This window comes from Octopus bimaculoides, chromosome 20 (genome assembly GCF_046866305.1).
Source record: "Octopus bimaculoides isolate indiv1 chromosome 20, ASM4686630v1, whole genome shotgun sequence".
Classification (NCBI taxonomy): domain Eukaryota; kingdom Metazoa; phylum Mollusca; class Cephalopoda; order Octopoda; family Octopodidae; genus Octopus; species Octopus bimaculoides.
In genome coordinates this window covers 27,023,947-27,031,229 of record NC_142947.1, presented here as the reverse complement: position 1 = coordinate 27,031,229, position 7,283 = coordinate 27,023,947, and positions in this window count along the sequence as shown.

The window sequence follows — 7,283 nt, the reverse complement described above, 5'->3', positions numbered from 1 at the left end:
GGAAAGCAGAGTGCCAAATATGAAAAGCAACAGAGGGAAGGAGAAGAGGAAAAGTGTGTGTATATATATATATATATATTCATTTTTTTCAGCTACTATCTTTTATTCAAAATATGAACAGGAATATATTTAACAAAAGAAAACATCAATGCAACACCAAGTGCTTCAATTGGCCACACACCACAAGGTTCAGTGGAAGATACTGAAGCATGCCAGCATGCATGGATGAAGGCTAAGGCATTGGAAATGCCAAGTGCCCTCATGGGCATCACCTGACACCTAAGTGAGGCAAGCTGCCAACAATGACAAAAACTTTGCCATTAGTGGCCCAGTCCTTCCAAACATCTTGTAGTAACTCCTGCGCATGCGTAGAATTAAACAAGCAAGCGTTTCCCGCTCAATTCATTCTCTTTTATGGTCGGCCGACCATGAGCATGGACGTGTGCTAAAGCTGTCTCTACATCTTTCGGACTTACACAAGACAGCTCGCTCACAACAAGAACAGAACAACGTCCCAACAACTATGCTCATACACACAGAAGCTGTAACACAAGAACTAAAGATGTGTTTATAAGATTACCACCTAAATAAATGTTGTTTAAGTTGTTTAGTCTGGAGTTCAGCGTTCCGTCATATTCTTTAATTTTATAGTAGAAAGTCAGGTATACAATCTAAAGATGTATAACCCACTTTCCACTAAAGTGGTGACCCCGACGAAGAAAAAACGCAGCATGGACTCTGGACTACCAACTTATAACTGGTGAACCCCGACTAAAGAACAAATACGGCCATGGAGACTGAACTACGGATTACCAACATCTCCAACCATAGTCAACACGACTCAACAAGCGCGGTTTTTTTTCTCACCTCTGTTGGAGTGGATATTTTCCACTCACGATAAACAGACAGGAATTGCAGCCTGCGACTTTCCAATTGTGTACTCAAAAAAAAAACTTGGTATAAAACTCTCGTGTACTGACTTTTTAACTGCTGTGATATCTCACACACATATAGACGGCCTGTTTTTTATTATGTTCTTATATGTCGCATTTCACACTCTCACATACACATACATTTTTTATGCCACACATTAACTCTTGTTATTCATTTCGCACGGTCGTTCTTTCATCTTGGGTTAAGAAAATTTTTCTTCGAGGTTTTCGCTAATAGTCGTACGGAGATTTGTCTGTCGATCGTTCTGTAAAAGCGTACCTCTTCAAACACTCATCACCAAACAGCCTTTTTGCCACCAGCGTCGTGCGCCAACCAAGATTACCACCGTGACGACAACAATTACTACTACCAATTACAAGCTTTCCTCCTGACGTTGCCAAGTTTCAACAGATCATTACCACTGCCAACATCATTACCACCACACATACAGAACACAGCTATAGCAGTTCCTGCGCTGACGTCTTCATCAATGTACTCTATCTTGGTGTTTTGGGATTTTTCGCAGTCTATACTACAGACACTTTCACTTGTTCTGTGTTTTTTCTCACACACACACTTGTGCACTCATACATTTTCTTTCCTTTCAGGGAAAAAAAACACTCAGACTTTTACATCGCGTGATTCCAGTTTCCTGGACAGTTGTCATCACGGTTGTTTTGTCATTGTCATTTCATTTATACGTTGCATGCATGTATTTCACAAGTGTACATTTCATTTCTTTGAATTTTCTTTGTGTGTGTTTGTACCACATCTTGTGGGTGGTTTTTCAGTGGCCATCCTGCCTCAGGCGTTCTAACAGATTTCATTTATCGTGCGTTTCCGCTCTGGCGAGGGAGCTCTGTAGTAACGCCTGCGTATGCTTAGTCTTACGCATGCGTAGAATTAAACAAGCAAGCGTTTCCCGCTCAATTCATTCTCTTTTACGGTCGGCCGACCATGAGCATGGACGTGTGCTAAAGCTGTCTCTACATCTTTCGGACTTACACAAGACAGCTCGCTCACAACAAGAACAGAACAACGTCCCAACAACTATGCTCATACACACAGAAGCTGTAACACAAGAACTAAAGATGTGTTTATATGTTTACCACCTAAATAAAGTGTTGTTTAAGTTGTTTAGTCTGGAGTTCAGCGTTCCGTCTATTTCTTTAATTTTGTAGTAGGAAGTCAGGTATACAATCTAAAGATGTATAACCCACTTTCCTATAATCTCAAATGCAACAAGCTGGAAGAGACAGGTCACTGTCAGGTCTCAATACTTCAGGGTTTTGTTTATTCACCTACAGAAGCAGTGACCCTTCCATTTACCGCAGCATCCAGGATGTGGGAGGGGGCAAAAGAATCACAGACTGTAGCCTCCCAGATGAGGCACCTACTTCTTACCCAGGAACTGAGGGTAAAACCACTTGGTCTCTTACTATCACTTCTGGATAATCCCACCAGCTCCAGAACTGAGGGGATATTAATCCAAGCCAGGGCTCCCTTAATGATTAAGTTTAGCTGAGTGTGACAAGTGAATGCAGTTTGTCCCATACTCTCTACTTCCATCTATACTCAACTGTAACAGGAATTGTCAGACCCAGCTCTCTCCACTGTAACATAGATTCATCCATCTCTCTGTTGGAACTAGACCTTGTTGGAGAGGAGAGGATGTTGCCTACTAAAGAGGAGCAAGCCTGGATGGAGGAAAGAAACAGGGATGAAGGAAAGAAACAGGATAAAGATGAGCACTTGTGCAGATCTAGACCCCCAAACTGCTTGGGCAAAGCAACCTGGTCACCTGAAGATTAGGTTGTCAGAACATTAGAGAGACAAACTCTGAGAAAATACAATAACTTAGGAATTGACAAGTAATTCCTCAGTATAAAAAACTTTGGTGGGGCTCAGTTACCCCAAGATTTTTTAAAAGTTGCTCAAAGTTAGCAATTTTGGATTGAAAGATGGACTCAAAGGCTCAGTCAGTAATTGAGGCTCCAAGAGAACATGATGCTGATGAAGGAGGAACTGTGATAGAGGAGAAGGAGTCTATAAACAGGTTTACAATCTGCTGATGCGAAGCTGGATGGTTGAGGAGTCAGAGCTCACATTTGAAACTATTAATGCTAAGGCCCCTACAACCAAGTTCGTCAATCATCAGCCTCACAGTTGCAAGAACCTTGCCAGGAGGCCACCCCCACTCCATACAAGCATCATCAAGATACCAGACAATCAAGTCTAGGTCAGCTGCTATCTTGGTAACATCATCAATACCCAGTGCAAATAGAGCAGGTCCAAGTGGGTCACCCTGTTGGACTCGAGAGGCAGATGGGATGAAGTGGTCACCAAAGGAGAGGTAGGACGGTTTCTGATAAGCTTTCCAAGCAAAATGATAGAGCTGTGGGGCATTCTCCTTTACTGCATGGAGGATGATGTGTCCTAACTGATGGAATTGAAGGCATTCTTAAGGTCTAGTTTGAGGATGACCTTTGGAGACTTAGAGGGCAAGTTGATGAAAGCTCTAGTGGCATGAGCAGCAGCGTTACAATCTAACTTAGTACCCACTCCAAGCTGAATGGGGGAAAATTTGGTAGACAGGCAGTTAGAAACTGTGACACACTTTTGCTGTGAGCTGACATAGAATACAACCAACTGCTATGGAGCGAAAATCACCATTGAGCTTGGTGAGACCAAATAGTTAAGCCCCAAAGAACAGGGACAAATGTAGAGAATTTATGAACTGTGTTAGCTTCTCCAAGAGCTCAAGACTAGCATCAGTGGCTGACAGGAAAATATCATCTTCGAAATACTGGGGTTGTAAGTCATCAATCCCAGTGCCAGAACCCACTTGAAAAGATGGAGTCACCTTCCTAACATTGTTGCAGGTGAAAACAGGTTGTAGAAAACCTGGTAGGTCAGACCAGTGTAGGTAGTCATCTGGAGGGGCCAGAGGATGTTTCTCCTTCAGTTTATTGAGGGAGTCTGTGGGTACACAGGGTGAGGAAGTTCAGAGAGGAGAGAAGTCGAACAACCCCTTTAATATCAAATATGCTGAATTTGGCATTAACAGATTGTTTAAGTTAGGTGGTTGACCAGTGTTTAGGATTGTGCTGATCACTTACCTGAGATGAACAGTGGTTGGGGGTGGATTTGAACAGCTCAAAATGCCATTTAAGGGAAGAAGTAAGGGATCCAATATTCACATTTGTCACAGAGAGAGACTAAAGGGAATAGGAACAGTTTCTGTCAATTTGAGGTGTTGTTGGATAGGCAGATGTTCTTCAACAGTTTCGGGAGAACACAGGCGAAACAAGTCTAAGCTTCCTTAGAGATCCAATTGATGAGCTTCAACTTGGACAAGCCCTGGAGGGCAAGGGCAAAATCCTCAACAGGTATCTGGACATCAGAGTAAGGTTCTGCCCTACTAAGTATGTTGGAGCTGATATGGCATTGGTTGCATATCCAGTTTGAAAAACTTTCAGCTTGAACCTTAGTAATGCCAACACAGCTCCTGTGGTAGCTTAGACCAGTGCTCTGCAACCCATTTTGCACTTGCAAGTACACTTATATTGTTTTCAAAATTCAATGTCACACCTGAACTAAAAATATAACTAAAAGTATAGGGAAAAATATTATATTCGGGTTACACTGCGACACATCTAGCCTTGTCTCTTGGCACACCAGTGTGCTGCAGCATACCGGTTGCAGAGCACTGACTTAAACTACACAAGTGGTATTTGATGGTCTTCAAATAGCGACTTGTGTAGGTGCAGAGAACACAACTTGGAGGTGAACTGGCAGCATCAGTGGGGTCAGCATTAGAATTAGAATTCAGATGGGGAGGTGACAGTGGTAGGCAAAGATTGGTGCTGGGGGTTGAGTGGGTAGCTGGGTGAACAGCATTAACTCTGGCAGTGGAATTCTGGTGGGATGCAGGAGGCAGGCTGGCTATTACAGGAGAGGTGGTGGATGAAGAGCATTAACACTGGCAGTGAGGTTCAGCTAGCAGGGTGGCAGGAGGCGATGGCAGCAGACTGGCTGTTATGGAAGTTGTGGAGTGAGTAAAAGGATGTGCAGGACTAATTCTGGCCAAATCTGCCAACAGAATGGGTAGAAGAGAGATGGCCGCGGGGGGGGGGGGGATACAAGTTAACTCGCTAGAATGTGACAGAGGAGGTGCAGAGCAGGAGGATGAAGGCTGGTAGGTTGTAACAAAATCATTTAACCATGCTGGTCTCTTGGTCACTCACCACATGACCCAGAACTTTATTTTATTTTATTTTATTTTTCCTCCCCTTCAATGGACTGCTAAATTTAAAATCAAACCTGGCCATTATGTAGCAGAAGTGCAATAATAGAAAAGTGGGGATATCAAAGCACCAAAGAGAAAAAGTGAAGCTATTTTGAGATGTACCAAAATTAAACAACAAAAAAAGATAAAAATTTTAAAAATTACAAAATACGAAAACAATGTATAAACACTGACATTCACAAGCATCACTTTTCCCCTTTATAAACTCTTTCTTTCACTCCATCTCCCCTATGTATGTCACTATGACTCTTGGCATGCTCTGTCATCCTCAAAGGGAGACCTGACCCATATCTGGGGTGATACAAATTCTCAAACCCTAGTGGTATGTTCTGTTATCGGCACAGTCATAAAGAGACAATAGCGCAAGTCTAGAGGAGTGACTGTGACTGTGGCTTGTGTAGTTGTTTAGTTGTGGTAGCAGCAGTAGAGAAAGATGAAATATGGCAATGATGATGCTGGGTCAGTTGACACATTCCGAGGGAATGAAGAATGTGAAGGGCTGCTGATTGTGGAATTTAAAGGGTCATCAACTGGGCCAGGATTGAGGAGTGACTGTGGCTGCTGGTCATGTTGTTGTTGCTTCTGTTACTGTTGTTTCTGTGGTAGTTCCTCTTTCTTGTTGTTGAAGGGTAGTTGGAGAAAATACATGTTGAAGCTTTTCAAAATTCCTGTGAATTAATTTAAACAAGGGACAAATATGTTTGGGTTTGTTCTGTATCTGCTTCTCCGATTGGATATCAAACAGTTTGAGTGTTCTTTTGGCAAAGTAATTCAGTCATGCAGCGTCTATGTCTTCAGTCTTGAAAAGACAGAACCATGCATTTATGTGAATGTTGATTTCCCTCTCGGATCACATTTGTTTATTTTTGTTTATTGTAGACGTATTGTGTGTCAATGAGTCCATGTGACAGCATAACATTGCTGTATGGATGTGGAGGTGGAATGTATTTGAATGTATGAAATGTGAGATCAATGTATATATAAAAAGCAGGAAGAAAAGAAAATTTACTATGTACTCATGGGTCTGGGATGATGGTAACATGAAGGTTCTCAATAAGATAATACTGTAGTGGCGCGAAATTATAGCCGCCATTGAGGAAGTACTATTCTGCGCATGCGCAGGGGACTTCACCACCGGAAGCCCCTTGAGTTGCGCATGCTTAGTAAAACTCGTACTTAAAGAGAGAGTTTCACTTTGTTAAGCGAGTTGAGCCTGAGACCTTCTACGTGACAACACCTCGCTCCTCCACAAAGCACTTTTACACTGTTCTCTGGCAGGCATCAAGGAAGACCTTAACCTTCCATTACCAAACTACAATTGAATCAGCGGCTGCTAAGCTGAATAACAGGAATTGTAAAACCAAGCATCTTTATTTCGTCTGTTTGCCTTCGACAAACCGACTGGTGAGAGGCTAGTGTAGTGAAACTAACACCTCGATCGCCATTACATATGAAACTACCTATCGCCATTAGATACAAAACTGCTATCGCCATTCTTCTCATTTAAATATAAACAAGCGCGGGCGTAGCGGAGAACCCATCTCCTTGTCATCACGTGACTGAATAATATTCGAAGCGGCAACTTCTTCGAACCGTTCCCGCCAGAACGCAAACTGACCAATCACGGCCCCTAATAAGGTCACGTGATAGAGTATTTTTCTGAAGCCTTCGGGGGCCGATAATTCGCTATAAATAGATCAACTCATACCCACCAAATTTGTCTCGGTTCAGTTTCTCTTTGAGATCTGTTCCGTGTACCACACGACAGCAGCAGCAGCGGCAGCCAGCGACACATCAACAGCTTCGTTCAACCAAGATTACCACCGTGACGACAACTACTACTACCAACTACAAGCATTCCCCCGACGTCGCCAAGTTTCAACAGGACATCATTACCACCACACATACAGAACACAGTTCCTGCGTATTAACATTCCAAATTTCCTTGTGTAACTTTTATAGAATATTCCGTACCAGGTAACCGGTCACAACTAGCATCCGACGCTCAACTACAGCTCTGCTCACGGACCACAACTTCCTG